The sequence below is a fragment of the Ambystoma mexicanum genome, chromosome 3q (assembly GCF_040938575.1).
Source record: "Ambystoma mexicanum isolate Mex_15411 chromosome 3q, UKY_AmexF1_1, whole genome shotgun sequence".
Taxonomy (NCBI): domain Eukaryota; kingdom Metazoa; phylum Chordata; class Amphibia; order Caudata; family Ambystomatidae; genus Ambystoma; species Ambystoma mexicanum.
Window position 1 is genome coordinate 116,093,707 of NC_090926.1, and position 16,959 is coordinate 116,110,665.

Sequence of the window (16,959 nt, forward strand, 5' to 3'; positions counted from 1 at the left end):
TATATTTATGGGATCGCTGGTAATGTGAGGAGTACTTTCACCCTGATCAACAGCGCCACACAAATAAACCTTGGTATTCTATCTAGTCTTGTCTATGGCTCATCTAGAACCAGTGAGTCTCTCCTCCTTGAGCAATGGTAAGCTAAGAACCAGGCTGGTGTATAGAAATAATATATTTGTATTAATTATTATGGAAAATGTACTATTTACACTACTTCACATGACATGCCATATTCTCTGTGGCACCAAAACAAAGATTCAATACAAATAGTTCCCCTTTTGGAAACAGCTGAGATTACACCGCATGGGAGTTTTTGCTTTACAGTCTCCAGTAAATAGAATGTAGGTCAAATGAACATTTCAACATTTTTATCACACAAACAATCACTGAATACCACAATGATGCAGCACCTTAAAACAAAACCAGATAATTTAACTACACCATAGGCTATGCAGGAGGTTCACTTTTAATCATATTTAGCACCTTGAAATCTGAACGGCTCATGAGCTAGGCACTATTGCTTCTCTTTATATGAAGTTTAATTTAAATAAATTGCAACACTTTACTTTGCAAAAACCATTTCACACATGCAGAGATCTACATGGTTATCTCCATGCGTGCCTCACTTGTAAAACAAATTTAGACTGTTGCTGCACCCTTATCAAAGCTGACAGTCTTTATGCACAACAACCCTTTCAGAATAGACACTTTTCATTTATTTTTGTTTGGAAACCCTTTTCATCACTACTCTGCAATGCAAAATCTCTCTTCCCTCAGGAAACACTATCCCACTTTCTGTAGAAAGTGTGTTTTTCAAATCAGGGCCTTTATTCTGTTTAACTTTTTCTGTCACAGCACACTAACCCGGCTATTCAGTTAATCATTTTGAAGCCCCACTGCCCCTCTGCCTTAATGCGGGGATCATGGGAATGGGAAGCAGTAGGGAATTTTTGTTTTTTAGAGAAGGGCACCACTTTTCTTCAGGGAGTTGTGGGGTTGGGAATGAAATTAGGAATAGCCACTCACTTTAAATGACTATGGGCCTCATCACAAGTCTGGCGGTAATCCGGCACAATTTCTACAGAGGAGAAATAGTGTTACTGCTTGGTTGTGCGGCAGAATTAGCACTGCATCACAACCTGGCTTGAACGCGTGCCTGACTCCAGCGGTAACACTATTAGCGCCGGGTGGAAATTGCGCGGAAATAAGGGTAACCACTGATACATCAGCACTAATAACGCTCCCGCCAGTGACCCTGGCGCTATTGGCACCAGTTGGAAATTGCGTCACCGCTGGAAAGGGAAGCATTGTGGCGGCCATTTTGAAAAACACAATCCATCAAATATCTCCAATTCCTGCAGTCATCCAGACCTGGAAACAAGCCACAATGTCTCAGGAGAGGATCAGAGGCAAGATGGCCAGAAATTGACTCAGAAAACCAAAGTTTAGTGAGAGGCAGCTAGTGGTTCTGAGCGATGAGGTTGTTGCTCACACTGATGAGCTATATGGCCTTCGCCAAAGGAAAACATCAGCACAGCACAGTACAGCCATCTGGCATGCCATCAGCCAGAAAGTGAAAGCTGTGGTCAGTGTCCCCCATGATGGGCAGGACTGTTGCAAACCCTGGAATTACCTCATGGTCAGGGTGCATGGGCTGCTGTCGCAACACCGCCTGGAGTCCCTTGCCACAGGAGGAGGAACCGTGGAGCTACCTGTCTTCACCACCTGTGAGGAAAAGTGCAGCACAGTGCTGGATATGGAGGGAATCGAGGCAGTCAGAGATGTGGAGGTGGGTGCCTGCAACCAGTAGGCAGGAGGTGAGGCAACCACCCCCAGCACAAGTGCATTCCCAAATGACAGTCTAGCATAAGTTGCCCGAGTGGACAGGGACACATGTCAGCAGACCCAGTAGATCGGCATGACAACAGGGTGGAGTCAGGGGGTGGCACATCAGCCACCCTCCACATCAGCCGTGGGTCAGGGCACCAAGTGCACCACTGTGCGTTGCAGCAGCGGGAAGGGGTGGCAAATGACCTATCCAAGTGACATGCACACAACACCCCTGCTGGTGCACCCTGTGCCAGCGGGATTGTGGTGCATAAGCAACCACGACACTGTGCAGCAGTCACACCAGCATGTTGCGGGCTCAGTTGCTCGGCCCCATGTTGGAAGGGGATGTGGGGGCATGAAGGACCACAAGCATGCATGCCAAACATAAGCTGCCTCAGCATGGACACCCTGTCTCCCTCCCTCCCAAGCCAGGGACCAAATGGCCATGTGTCACACACTCATTGCTGCAACCATCCCCTTGATGCTGGACCCAAAAGCAATCTCCCTGGACCAACCATGCTCATCTGCCCAAAAGTGTGGGGTCCAACCCTGTGCCATAGCAAATGTGCATTGCATGCCAACACACATGAGCGATCCATACCTGACAACATTTCCTATGTCCCCTACAGGCTCATGCATTGCCAGAGGCATCTGAGGAGGACGAGGGGGCAGGCCCATCTGGGAGTGGCACATCCAGGCCCTTAAGGTCCGCCACCACAACTGCCATCCCACAAAGGTGCAGTCAGGCCCTGCCAAGGCAGATGTCCCTCCGCAAGACACTGCAACCCAGCAGGGCCAGGCTGACGTCCACCCCAAAGTCCACCAGAACCACTTCAAGGCCCACTGCACCCACTCCCGCAGCTTGAGGGTCTGACAGAAAGTCAACACCTCCAGGCCGGGCAATTGTGAAAACACAGGGGGACACCAGCCCCGTGTCACCACATGCGGAAGGGCAACAAACCATTGGGCACCCTCATTGCCGTCAGCAGAACCCAACACCTGAAGGCCCTCATCGCCACCAGCGTGCTCACAAACCTGAGCTGGATATGGACATCATATCCTATGGCTCCAATGATGACAGCCCTGGGACACTGCACTTCCTCCTTCCCCCCATACCGCACATACCAGCAAGGAGCACAGTGCTGCAGAGGCTTGATGAGATGGAGCGGAGACAGAGGGAGATGAAGGCGATAGGGTTCATGCACTCCGAACACTTGCAAGCCTTACGCGACAGAGCACAGAGGTGCAACCTCAACAGATGCAGTGTCAGGCTCCATCCCTTCCACTTCTACCACTCCAACAGAGGAGTTAATGTTAATGTTAAAGGACATATGTACCGCACACTTTCACCACCGGAGTGGTCCCCAGGAGTCACAGCAGGGCACACTGAGGCATCAGTCACAGCGCCTTCAGTGCCCAAGATCACCTGGGGCTGATAGGGGGAAAGAGGCCACAGTGTCTGGGGTGGGCAGGAAGTGAGGGAAGTGTCCGAAACTCCCTGTTCTTAGTCTCCTAGGAGACCCAAATGCACTCTGTGGTGATTGGCTGGCTGACTGTCCGACAAGGACAGCCACCCTGCTGGGTGAGTGACAGCTAGGCTGGAATGAATGGGAGAGAACTGAATAAAAGGCGAGTCTCTTGGCTTGGAAGGCAGAGTCGACCACTGCAACGAACGAACCGAAGAAGAGCTTGAAGAGGACGGCTGCTGCTACTCATGGACCGTTGGTTTGTCCGCTGAAGACCTGCTACAGGTCCGTATCGCCAATTTCACATCGACAGAGAAGCCCCTGTAAGGACGACTTCTCCCTTTGTGTTGGTGGGACCAATCAACTCACAAGTATGTCACCTGGACACCTATCTCGGAGCTGGTTGAATTTCCTCAGAGTTGCTGCAGGACACCGTAGGACCAGGAAGAGGGACACATGTGTGTGTGCTTTACTCACAGCCACCGAAATTGGAATTTGACAAGTGCTATCTTTTTGACCAGTCCCAGTGCAGTGCCGGAGTCCCCTGATGTCCTCCCTCTTGTCCCCACAACAGAGGGAGAGGAACATCGAGATCTGCAGGAACTGCCAGGAACAGAAGTCATCAGATGCATCTTTTTCTTCATTATAAGGTACTGTGAAACAAGACTTAGAGTACTTACCTCTCGCGGTAAAAGTGCTTGAAACTTTTGCAACTCGCAGGCCTAATCAGCTTGTGACCCAACATATGATTCTTCTTTTTACAAACTACTTCTGAGAACTTGTGCAGAGACTTTACCGTTTACTTACCAGAACCGATTTACCCTATCCAAGACGTTAGCCCATTGACTTTGGCTTAGCCTATTGAATTGAATTGACTCTTCTGGTGAACTCAGAGTATTTGCACTGTCTAAGAATATTTGTAACCTTTCATGTTCTAATAACCTTTGCCTTTTACTCCTCTTGAAAAGTATTCTGAAATAGTATTGAAGTATATTTTATGTATGATTATATTGCCTCCTTCTAATGAATGTTTTATAACTGACAGATACATAAATGAATAAGTATTTATCAAAGAAACCTTGAGTGTAAGAGTTTATTTGAACACTTGTGATTGTAGACCTCTGTGTAACATCATCACTACTCACATTCCCCTCTTGAGCCAAGCCTGGCTACTCAGCTCTGCTACCAAAACTGTGTAGTACAGACTTATACCAAAGGTTGGTTTGCTTATACCTGTAGTCCTAGTTGTGTGTAGTGATCCCAAAGGGTACTGCATACAAAATTTGCCTAACACACCCCAAGTGTATACCCACAGCACACAGCCCCTGGGAAGGCTCCAGTCAGTCTGACAGGAGGCAGCCACAGAGAGACATATATGTTCTTTCATCCAACAGCCAGTCAGGGGCAAGGGACAGGGTCAGGGCTTCCGAGGACTTTGCGAAACAAGGTGTGATGGCAATAGAAACCAAGAGGCTGCAGAGGCCATATTGCCTTTCTTCAGGAACCCATTGATTCCTATGGCAGGGCCTGGGTGTCCCAAACATGGAGGACACTCAGAGCCACTGTCAAGTCACCATTTAGGTGTCACCTGCCCATGCCCTACTCTGTGGGCAACACACTGGTGTCCAAGAAACACACATAAGGGTTACCAGAATGTACCCCCACCCATGGTTGCCATAAGGGTATCCCATGGGTGTTGTTCACCAAAAGGAAAACATGAAGAGCTGCACTGCCAGAGGTCCAGGCTGCACCTCAGAGGCAGAAAACTTAAAGAAAGCGCACACAGAGAAGTGGTAGGATACGGGCTAGGAGGCACTGTACCTCCAAAAGGCATTTCCAGCATCCCAAGCAGCCTTCTGAAATTGAAGATGTTCTGTGTCAATCAGTAGCAAGGATGTCAGCCTATGTATATAAAAGTGTACATTGTCTTTGCCCATTTACACCCCTTGCAGAATTCTGATTATTCTGAGATTACTAATCCTCACTTTGACCTTTCCATTTTGTTCTTGCAGTAAGATCATCTCCAGACTGCAAACTGGACTGGCTTGTGTGAGAAATCTGAAGGTGTCTCCCTGACTAGTCTCCGGGGATCTGTCATTCAGGTGGCCAAGACACGCCCATCGCTATTGTATCCAGTTTCTGTGGGTGGACCAGTGAGGGAGGATTACCTGGATGAAGGGTGCCCGGGGAGTGGAAGCGGGACACCGACGGGATAGACGCGGCATCCCTCTTCTTATAACACCTTTTCCCCAGCCTACCACGTTGGATACTCATACACTCTATCCCCTCCCCCATTTACGATATGAACACTTTCTTACGCCACAAAAGACAATGGACTAACACTAGAGCCGTTTACCTGACATGTCCCAACACAAGGGTCAGGCAGAGTCAGGCAATTGACCAGAACCACACACACCTGACGGCCCTTTCCCTTCCCCACAGGGATAAAAGGTGGAGCATGAAGGCAAACGAAGAGCAAGGCAGATGGCACGATGAAACAGCTATCCAAGCATGGCAGTTCAAGAGGAGGAGAAAGGTGGCGAGAAGCGAAAGGAAGGCAAGGAGAGAAGCGACCTTGCCCTTTCCACTCCTGACCCGCAAAGCCTCAGTGAAAGGAATCGTGAAACCGCAAACAATAGCCAGCGTGTATTGCAGCAGATGTCAAACGTACAAGGAGCATGATTAGTATGTGTGAGAAATTATCCTGCTTTGGGTGTGCGCACAACTTGCACCTTGGAACACTTTGCGCTTTGAAACACTTGTGTATAGGCACGTTATAAATTCCATATCATATCATATCTTGTCATATAACTATAAGAAGTATAGATGTTTGGAATGAGTGGTTATGTGTCAATGAAGAAAAAACCCTTAAGTTTGAACATTAAAGCAGGCTGTGATGTCTTCACTGGTTGCGCTTCCAACTTATTTCATTAAATTTGTTAATAAGAAAATAAAAGGAAACTGAGAAATAGGAACTGTAGCATAGTCACTTGTGTTTACTTAGGATTATTATGCATGTGTCATAGGGTGTAAACATAAGTATACAAGAGGTAGTATTCACAACTCATTAAAACACAGTCCTCAAATACATAGACTAGGTTTTTACAAATCCTATGGATAGGTTAAAGTACCAACAGAAAGCACTCCAAATCCTTTGGTTGAGTGAAAGTTACAACAGAGAAAACGCTGTTAAAGTATCAACAGAAAACACTCCAAATCCTTTTGTTGAGAGAAATTTACAACAGAAAAAAACGCCAACACGTGTTTCAACCCTAACCGGGTCATCCTCAGGGTGTATACATCTATAACTGGTAAATTGTAGACAAGGTATTGGTTGTGCGTGATATCTCACATTAGTCCTAAAGTGTATTTTCTGTAACACGTGTTTCAACCCTAACCGGGTCGTCCTCAGGGCGTATACATCTATAACTGACATTGTCCAAAATTAAATAAATATTGATAAATGCAACACAAATAAACCAATAATGTATGTGATTTCACAGTTATGCAGTTCCAAAAAGAAAACATAGAGCAAAAAACAGGGAGAGGGTGGGGGGGAGGGAAGAGAAGACAAACAATTTGTTATTTGAGAGTATAAACACCACATCATTAATAATCAAATGTGTAGCTCAATCTTACTAAGCCTGACACTTGGTGAGCAAAAACACATCTTTATTTGAATTCATAAAAAGATGAAGTTGCTGGATGGTACCTGGTAAATTGTAGACAAGCTATTGGTTGTGCGTGATACCTCGCATTAGTCTTAAAGTGTATTTTCCGTCTAATGGTGACCATTGAGTTGCTAAATCTGAAAGCACGACAAACCGCTTTTGTAATATATGCTATTAAAAAATCACATTTGAAAAAAATCCAAATAGGGGGCTGCATTTCTTACCACCCAATTCACATTTGGGTAGTTAAGCGGATAGGCTGGTGGTGAAAGGTTCCATGTTTAAAGTTGCCGAATTACAGGCTAGTTGCAGAATTTTCAAAAGGTGAACTAGAATAAGAAATATAATGTTTGACTAATTTTGCGTTCGGATCTAAAGTGGCTGACATTAGATAGCGTTGAATGATAGTTTAAATAGTCTGACTACCGTTCTTGAAACAGAGTGAAAACTCCTGCAACGTTCTTAAAGGAGGAAGCTCACCATATTTCTGCTTAAATGCAAGCACAAAGTAGAAAGTTGCGCGAGTGCCGGCTTCGTAGTCCAGGAAGTCCAGGAATGAGGGTGTTGGCCAGGGGAGCCTGTAACAGCCCTAGTAAGCAAAATAGTCTCTGGTCATGTGATTACTCACAAGCAACAATGCAACACTCGACTACAGCTATCCAGTAGTTCAATGTATGTAATTACAAATCAGCGCTGTGAGATACCGCCGGCGCCGGCGCAGATGCAAGGTTTTTTGAAAAGACATTATATAGTGTGCTCAAGTTAAAGTTCGTACCTTCGTGTTGACAACATGGGTGTTGTCCCATTGGTCCAGTTATAAAGAAGTAAGCTTGTAGACGCCCCGAGGCATTGTTGCTTGGCAACATGCTGCAGAGCCAGTTTCCAGGCAAAACCTCATAGAAAATACACTAATTTCCAGTCAGAGAGCACATGGTAATTTTGGAAAAATGAAAAAATGTGAAAACCTTAAAGGTGACAATACGTTCACAACGCCAATGTGAGTGTACTTCAACATGGCAAAAGTCGTAATTAGCTGAATTAGAGCATATTGGTCAAAAAACATTAGCAGGTCAATATTAAGTGATATGTAAGAATGCATATGACAAATACTCCGGTCCCATGGTCGAAATTTAATTGTAAGCTTAGTTGACTAAAGTATTATTATAAGTTCACAGCGTGAGTGTATGCGGGCTCAGCATATGGCTCAAAGCATGCTTAGATGGCATATAGTCCTGGCTAGGGCATGGAGGTTATTGATTGATGGAATAGGAATTTGCTTAAAGCAACATGCAATTAGTTAATAGGTATGAGGATTGTGGTAATTCTGTTTACAGTTATGTCTGCGAAAACAGAAGACATTTTTGTAAAGGGGATGCACACTGTTGCTTGGGTAATGGAAAGCAGGTGAATGCTGTTGTCAGGTTACAGGAGGTCCAAAAAAGAAAATTAACGCCTGTATGGAAGTGTGATCATCACCAAGTGTCATAGGTCTTCCAAATACATGACATGTAGTTGGTATATAAGTATCTTGTGTCTGTAGTTCATGAGGACACCAGGGATTAACCCAGGCAGTACACAAAGTAAGGGATAATCACTTGTAACTGATACATATGTTGAGCTTAAAATGGCTTAAAAGAATTTTGCCTATTAAGAAAACTTTATAAAAACACATTAAGTTCATGTTCTTGGTTCAAGCCCAGCTGGAAACAACATAGTTTACAGATCATACGTGCTTCTTCTTGGTGCAATTTGAGTTGCCTATCACCTCCTCTGATATGGGGCTTAATGTGTTTCAGCCCAACGAATTTAATGTCCTGACGATGTGCCATTTGGTGTTCTGATTGCCAATGTAATGCAAAAGGTAATGGTACTGCCAACATACACTTTCTTGCATGCACAGATGATCCCATAGATGATGTATTTCGATCGACAGTTGATGAAATCTGTGATGTTAACCTGTAGATTGCCATGACAGGTAAAGACTTTTGTCGGTGAGAGGGCGAACTGGCAAAAGTTACATGTACCACATTTATGGAACCCTATTGGCTTGATATTGTCCGATAACCAATTTTGCTGTCTAATGGAACCAGATTTCAAGAAGGGATAAGTAAGTTTCTAAGCGATGGAGCTTAGGTAAAGATAATATTTGGTTTGTCCGAGATGTAAGGTCTCAAATCTGGGTCTAATGATAAGAGATTCCAGTGTTTGTTCAACATGTGGTATATCAGTTTGGAATCACTGGAGAATTTGGTGATGAAATTGACATGAATAGGAAAGGATTTAGTAATTTTGGCTCTGTGATCCTGAGTCTGAGAGATGAGAGAAGGACTTACCACTTCTTTAACATCTTGCAAAGCTTTGAGAAAACTGAAACTGAAAAAATTATTTCACACCAAACCTGTCTTTTTCAAACCAACGACAAGCCTACCACTGATCAGTACAAGGAGTATTCAAGAAATTGAAAATATTCATCTTTTAGCTAACCTTGCCGGGGAGAATACTCAAATCCTATCAGATATTCAAAAGGACTCAGGGGTACACCAACGCAATATGGACATTTTGGAACATAAAAATAGATAAAAATTTTCGCCACCCATGATTGGCGATAATGCAATCGAAATCTTCTATAGGGCTATTACCAAGAAAATACATCACCATATTGAGAGACAACACAGTGGGTATAACAGTCAGAATAACAACTTTACTAAATCAGAACGTTTGGCTCTTAAAGAACTATTTGCAGACAATATGCTGGTTATCAAGGAGGCAGATAAAGGAGGCAATATTGTTATCCATAACAAATCAGATTATATTAGTATGACTCAAGAACACCTCTTAACACCTGGTTGTTACCAAATACTCATTCACAATCCAACTGCTGAGACTGTCCAAGAGCTTCAGACACTGATACAGCATTGGTACCAGTTAGGTCTTCTATCTGACGATGAAAAATCTTTTCTCATTATTCTCAGACCACTAATGCCAACTCTATATTTCCTGCCAAAAGTTCACAAACCGTTCACCCATTTACCTTCCGTGAGACCAATAATGAGTGGACAGTGGTAAGCCCTGAGGCAGAAGGGCTGGTGTCGAGCTGTTTAGCTGTGGCGGCATCGACATTTGTTTAAACTGTTCAACTGTGCAACCGTGCAACTGTGCTTTAACTACTGGTCTGGACTGCTGTTGAACGAGCAAGAGAGAAGGAGCAGAAAGCAGTCAGTTATTTCTTTTGCTGCTTGTGCAAAGTCTGCTAAAAGCGAAAAGGTGAAAAGGATGCCTTTCACTTAAATTACAAGAAACCTCCTCCCACCGACACTCAAGTCACGTGGCCACCAACTGGGTTTATTAGCACACCCAGTGCGCCCTTGCGGCGTAAATCCTGAGGCAGAAGGGCTAGTGTCGAGCTGTTTAGCTGTGGCGCGTCGATATTTTTTTAAACTGTTCAACTGTGCAACCGTGCAACTGTGCTTTAACTACTGGTCTGGACTGCTGTTGAACGAGCGAGAGAAGAGAAGGAGCAGAAAGCAGTAATTTATTTCTTTTGCTGCTTGTGCAAAGTCTAATAAAAGCGAAAAGGTGAAAAGGATGCCTTTTACTTTGAATTACAAGAAACCTCCTCCCGCTGACACGCAAGTCACGTGGCCACCAGCTGGGTTTATCAGCACACCCAGTGCGCCCTTGCGTCGTAAGCCCTGAGGTAGAAGGGCTGGTGTCGAGCTGTTTAGCTGTGGTGGCGTCGATATTTGTTTAAACTGTTCAACTGTGCAACCGTGCAACTTTGCTTTAACTACTGGTCTGGACTGCTGTTGAGCGAGCGAGAGAGAAGGAGCAGAAAGCAGTCATTTATTTCTTTTACTGCTTGTGCGAAGTCTGCTAAAAGCGAAAAAGTGGAAAGGACGCCTTTCACTTTGAATTACAAGAAACCTCCTCCCACCGACACTCAAGTCACGTGGCCACCAACTGGGTTTATCAGCACACCCAGTGCGCCCTTGCGGCGTAAACCCTGAGGCAGAAGGGCTGGTGTCGAGCTGTTTAGCTGTGGCGGAGGCGATATTTGTTTAAACTGTTCAACTGTGTAACTGTGCAACTGTGCTTTAACTACTGGTCTGGCCTGCTGTTGAGTGAGCGAGAGGAGAGAAGGAGCAGAAAGCAGTCATTTATTTCTTTTGCTGCTTGTACGAAGTCTACTAAAAGCGAAAAGGTGAAAAGGAAGCCCGAGGGACCGGAGAACGCCTTCAAAACCAGCCTCAGATTAGACCAGCTGAGAGAAGCAAGAATACTACGGTAAGCAGTTTGTTACCGAACTATTGATGCAGGGAATCCATCACCCTTAATATTGACTGCACCTCTATCCGACTTTACCCCGAAACTAATATAAACACACAGAGTAGCTCGGGAAAGGAGAAACAACAAAAAGGGGAGGGGGCAATTAAGGTCGTAATTGGGATTGAAAAGCACAAATAACCAAATTGGGGGAGTAGTGTAATTTGGAATTTTTTGAAAGTATAAATCTTAACCCCACTCCAACTTAATGGAAGGGCACCAAGAGGAAAGTAAAAAGAAGCAAATGAAATAATAGAAGGATAAAAACCATCTTCCATTGAACCACACTCACTTGACGTACCAGTGTTCAGAATGAAACTAAGGAGTACAGCGCATTTGGATTTAACAAAAGCACCAGAGTGGCATAGCTCCTACCTGGAGCCAGTGGCACACTCCACCACAGTAGGGTCACCTGCTGACAAGAGGGAGCAGGAGCCTGCACTGACTAACCAACACTCATTTGAGGTACAAATCCACCCCTAATTAAGACCAGAGGAGGAGAGAACAGACAATGGAAACCAAGCAGAATGCAGGAATCATTGGAAAAAAGGGCTGGAATATATGGTTACTAGTAGAAACATACAAAACAAAAAACAAAGAATATTTCGAGAAAAGGAGAAGTAGAAGTCTTGACGAACTGGTAGAATACCCAACCAAGGGTCCAACTCAGCAGATAGAAGAGGACGATAGGAGGAAAAAGTCACGAGAAGAATGGCAGATAACACAGGAAAGCATTGGAAGTGAGATGGAAAATGAGAGGGAAGCAGAAAGAGATATTATAGAGACAAAAAGAGGAAGCCTCTCAATTGAAAGTTCTAATAATGAGTCTTCAGAAGATGGAATAGAAAGAAAGCATGACCAAAGTCCATCTACAAGTGGGGCAACCTTGAGCACTCTCAATTATGTCTTAAATTCTTTGGTATCGGTTTTTGAACTATTAAAAGGGGAGGTTCAATCCCAAACAGGAATAGTTCTGGAATTAACAAACGAAGTAGCAAGATGTGAAGCCTTGATGGTTCGCCTCAGTAACGTGATGTATACTACAATAATTCCATCAATGGAAGAGTTAAAAAAGATTCCCTAAGCCACAGAAAAGAAACGGCCCTCCTTTGTACTTTTCTGAAGGATCTTGGGAAAGCAGAAGAGTCTGGGAGAGATCAGATGCTGAAGGCTATGTGGAATTGGAATGAAAAGTCAGCGCAAAAAGAAATAGAAATCCAGGCCGGGGCTCAACAATCTAAAGAGCAGGAGGATATCCCTCTATCAGAATCAACAATAGAAGAGCTCTTAAAGACAGCCCAACTGATGGAAGAACAAGATCACATTGGAGAGGAGAATAAAGATATGCAAAAAGATGGAAGAGATGATCCTAAAGAAGGCTCAATCATAAGCTGGACGGATGCAAATAACCAAAACTCCAGGAGAAGAAGGAATGCAAAAAAAAAAAGGAAAAATAATGACCAGGAAAGACTCCCTGTCAAAAACACCATAAGAGAGGGAAGTGTCGACACTCTCCCCCAAACCACAGAAGCCAAATGAAGTCAACCGTCCACCCGTGGTTGGTACAGATACCTGATATTGAAAATACAGGATACCACGTGGCAGCCAATGGGGGGAAGAGGGTTAGGGAGAGGTTGTGAACGGGGAAGGGGAGGTTGACGGAAACCGGATAGAGGTTTAGGAAACACCTACAGTGGATAGGAAACAACCCTACACTGTCTAATATGTAGCTAGTAAACCAAGACACATAACACACACATAGATCACGAAATATGCCCCCTTAATACAGGCTGAATAAGGACCTTAGCTAGTGTAATTGTGCTCTCTGATAGCCTCTTGATACAGGCACATGTAGTAATTACCAGGACATAGAATACATGTATGCAAGCGTAAATGAAACAAACTCATGGGATATGATTCCCAACATGAAAAGCATGACACATGGCCCTTTGGGCAAGCAGAAGCAACATAAACATTCATAGAACATGTAGGACCAAAGGTGTGAGTTCAACACCAACGGAGAACATGTACATTGAAACATGGACTAATCAAAGAGTTTGGCCCATATGATATGCTCCTCCAAGTCTTTCATATGCAAACATTGCCCCACGTTAACACTTGGAAAGCAACAAAGTTATTGAGCACTTATCTGTGTGTCTGGGAGACTCGAAAGCCGTCCCAGACGAGAAATGATGACGCCTTGATAGAAGCGAGCGAGGCCCGTTCACAGAGTCAGCGCCGGTATGGGAGCGGAGCCTGAACAAAGCAACGCGAGTCCTCCTTGTATTTCCTGGGCTTCGCCGCTCGTTCTTGCTAGGACTGCGTAATTCACCATGTGCTGCGGAGCTCACATACTCAGAATCCTGAAGTAAGGCATGCGCGGACCGCACAAACCTCCGGCATGGCTTCACCTCGTGAAACAATAAGCCGCACCTGCCGTGCGCCGTTGGCCCGTGATAAACTGTTGTTAATTACTGACAGCTGGCCAACGCGCCCGGCAAGGACTACGAATGAACAAGGGGCTGCTGGGAAATATTCAGCCCAAGTACAACTACTAAGCTCTTTTCATATTTAAACACCTCTTTCGCCTCCACCACCCCATATTCCTGACACTCCCTTACCTGACAAAAAAGCAAGAAAAAAAGAAACAAAACAATAATAGTCAAAAAAGGGAAAGGGAGGAAAAAGAAGGTTCATGTGAAAATGCAGAAAAAACTCCACCACGAAAGGATGAAAAATCTTTGGAAGAGGAATTAAAGAAAGGGTACAATACATCAGAAGATAACTTGGGAAATCAAGCTCAGAACCAGAAAGGCAAGAAAAGCATAGGACAGGATGCCCCTAAAATACAAAAAAGAACGTGTGTAAATGCATGCTCACAAACTGAGAACCAAATAAATCCCATAGAGGCAGTGGCGATATCCACCAATAAAAAATGGAAGCTAGCTCAGATCTTTATTAAACAACTTAAAAAACCAACAGGTGGAGCGGGGCCCAAAATAAAAATAGCACCGATATTTGAAAAAATGAAAGCAATCACGCCGAATCTGTCAAACTTGAATGAACAAGAGCTCTTTACTGAAGTGGTCATGAATCTGGGTCATGGTAAATTTCAGACTATCTCAGATTCTGAAATAAGAGAAACCAGAGAGAAAGAAAATATACTGACAAAGCAAAGGGAGGAAGAGGACAAAGAGCGGCAATGCAGTAACGCAAATATCCAGAAAGAATCCCCCATGGGCTTTGAAATCCCTAAATTATGACTAAAGATGGTACCAAAACGAGCGAAGACCAAATCTCTGAGTAGAACGACAATCTTATCCATAATCAAAAACGAATAGAGACCTCTACCTACTCTCTACAGAAGACCTTGAATATGTGAAATTCCCAGATCGGGAAAATTTGTTCTTAGTAGAAATAGGACTGAGCTCAACAAGAGCCCTCACAGCAATTCTAAAGGCAAGCAAAGAACTAGAACAAGAAGGGCTAACAATATACACCTCTGATCCCAACTCAACCCAAATTCAGACAAGTGAACATGATCGACTGAAGGAAACGGGGCAGGGGAAGGCAGGGGCTCCTGGAATCCAAATGGAGAAGGAGAAAAAACGCCTGTGAAGGACAAATTAATCCAAGAAAAAACACTGGCGGCCCTACCTGATATACTTACGCAAGTTTTGAAAAACATGGGCATAGGAATTCAGAGCCTTTAGGCAGAAAGAGCTGAATGTGGTTAGCTGGAATACAAGAGGTTCCAGCACGTTCAGGGCAAAAGAAAAAAAAAAACTACCTACTGGAGAAAATTGATATATTGGCCTTCCAGGAAACATGGCTGGTAAATCCAATAGAAATAGAGGGATTTACAACCTTTTGCTTACTGGCAACTCAGAAAGCTAAAGGGAGGCCAGCGGGAGGTTTAATAACCGCCATCAAATATAGCACATTTAAACGTGCCACATAAATATGGAAAGATGAAAGCAGGATTTTGGCCTGTAAGGTCCACGCTTCCACTGATCCAGAAGAAACTTCCCTCATCGTGGTAAGCATCTACTGGAATCCGGCATCCACCAAAATTCGATCCTTCCAGGATAAGCTAGCAGAAGTAATGGGTAAGATCATGACAGAGTGGCAAAACTTGGATATTCTGCTAGTAGGAGACTTTCATGCAGAATGCGTATACCATAAAAGGAACAAGGGGGTTGAAGGCAAACAGACTCTATCAAATAAAGAAAAATCTTGGTTGGAATTCACCAAGGCTTGGGACTTGAAAATGTTGAATAATGTAAATCAAGATGTCGAAGAGCCTTGCATGACATGGCAAAGAGGAAAATCAGCTTCAGTCTTGGATTACATCTTTGTCAACGAGAGCCTCTTTACTCGGAAATCACAACTCAAAATAAGAAATGAAGGAGGAAGTGACCTTTCGAGATTGGAACTATCGATCGTATACGATTTTGGTTTCACAAACCAATTTCATAATCAAGAAATAATGGGAATAAAAAACAAAATAAGATTGAGAAAATATGGACAAGGAGGGAGAAACCTCAACAAAAAATTACAGAACATGTCGGAACAGACGGCTCAAGAGATAAGCAAAACAGACAAGTTTGTGAACACTCTATGGTCACTCGTCCCCCCCAAACATGCCATCAAAGAGGGGAAAACATATAACTCGCCATAGTTTTGATGAAGAAACGAGACAAAGGAAAAAAACTCTGAGAAAAACCATCAGAGAATTGAAGAGCCAAAAACTTAACAGTGAAGTATACACTCTGCAACTGAAAATAATCAGGCAAAATTATAAAGCTTGGACAAAGAACCATACATTTCTCCTCCATCAAAACGAAGGCGAGGAAATGTTAAAATGAGTCTCGATCTCATCATCGAGAAGTTTCTGGTCATTGATAAGAGAACTAGAATCAGACTCCAGCAGTACACTATGCAATTTGGTCCCAGAAAGAACATGGGTGGAATAACTCACAAAGAGTTTTGGAAAGACATTAAAGGAACTAACCTGTCCGCCCTTAGACAAAGATTGGGAACTGCACATTGAGGAGAATGAAATCCTGGAAATAATATCTAAAGCTTCATTATCAAGAGTGGCAGGACCAAATGACCTCACATATCAGGTACTCAGGGAAAATCTGAGGCTCTGGGCAAAGCTACTGAAAAATCTCTTTAAGGAGATACTGCAGCAAAAGAGCATTCCACCATCGTGGAAAACCGCCTTGATTATACCATTCTTCAAGGAGGGCGATAGGGCAAATCCATCAAACTACAGACCTATCACCCTCCTAGATATTGATAGTAAAGTCTTATTGAGATTGCTATTGAACAATCTCTCGACCTGGACAGAACAGGAGGGGGTTCTATCCAGATGCCAAACAGGCTTTAGAAGAGGCCTATCAATGGCCCTGAACGGAGCCTTACTAAATATCCTTAGTGAAACAACAAGGGCCAAGGGAGGAACACCCCTATTCGGAGCCTGGATAGACCTCTCCAAGGCCTTTGATCAAATCGACAGAACCAGACTATGGCATAAACTCAGAAAAGAGGGAATACCGGAGTCATTATTATCAATGTTAATGGAACTTCATAGGGGAACAAGTGTAAGAGTGCGTTTAGAGAACAACGGCCACCTCTCGGAAGCAGTTCCAGTGGAAAGAGG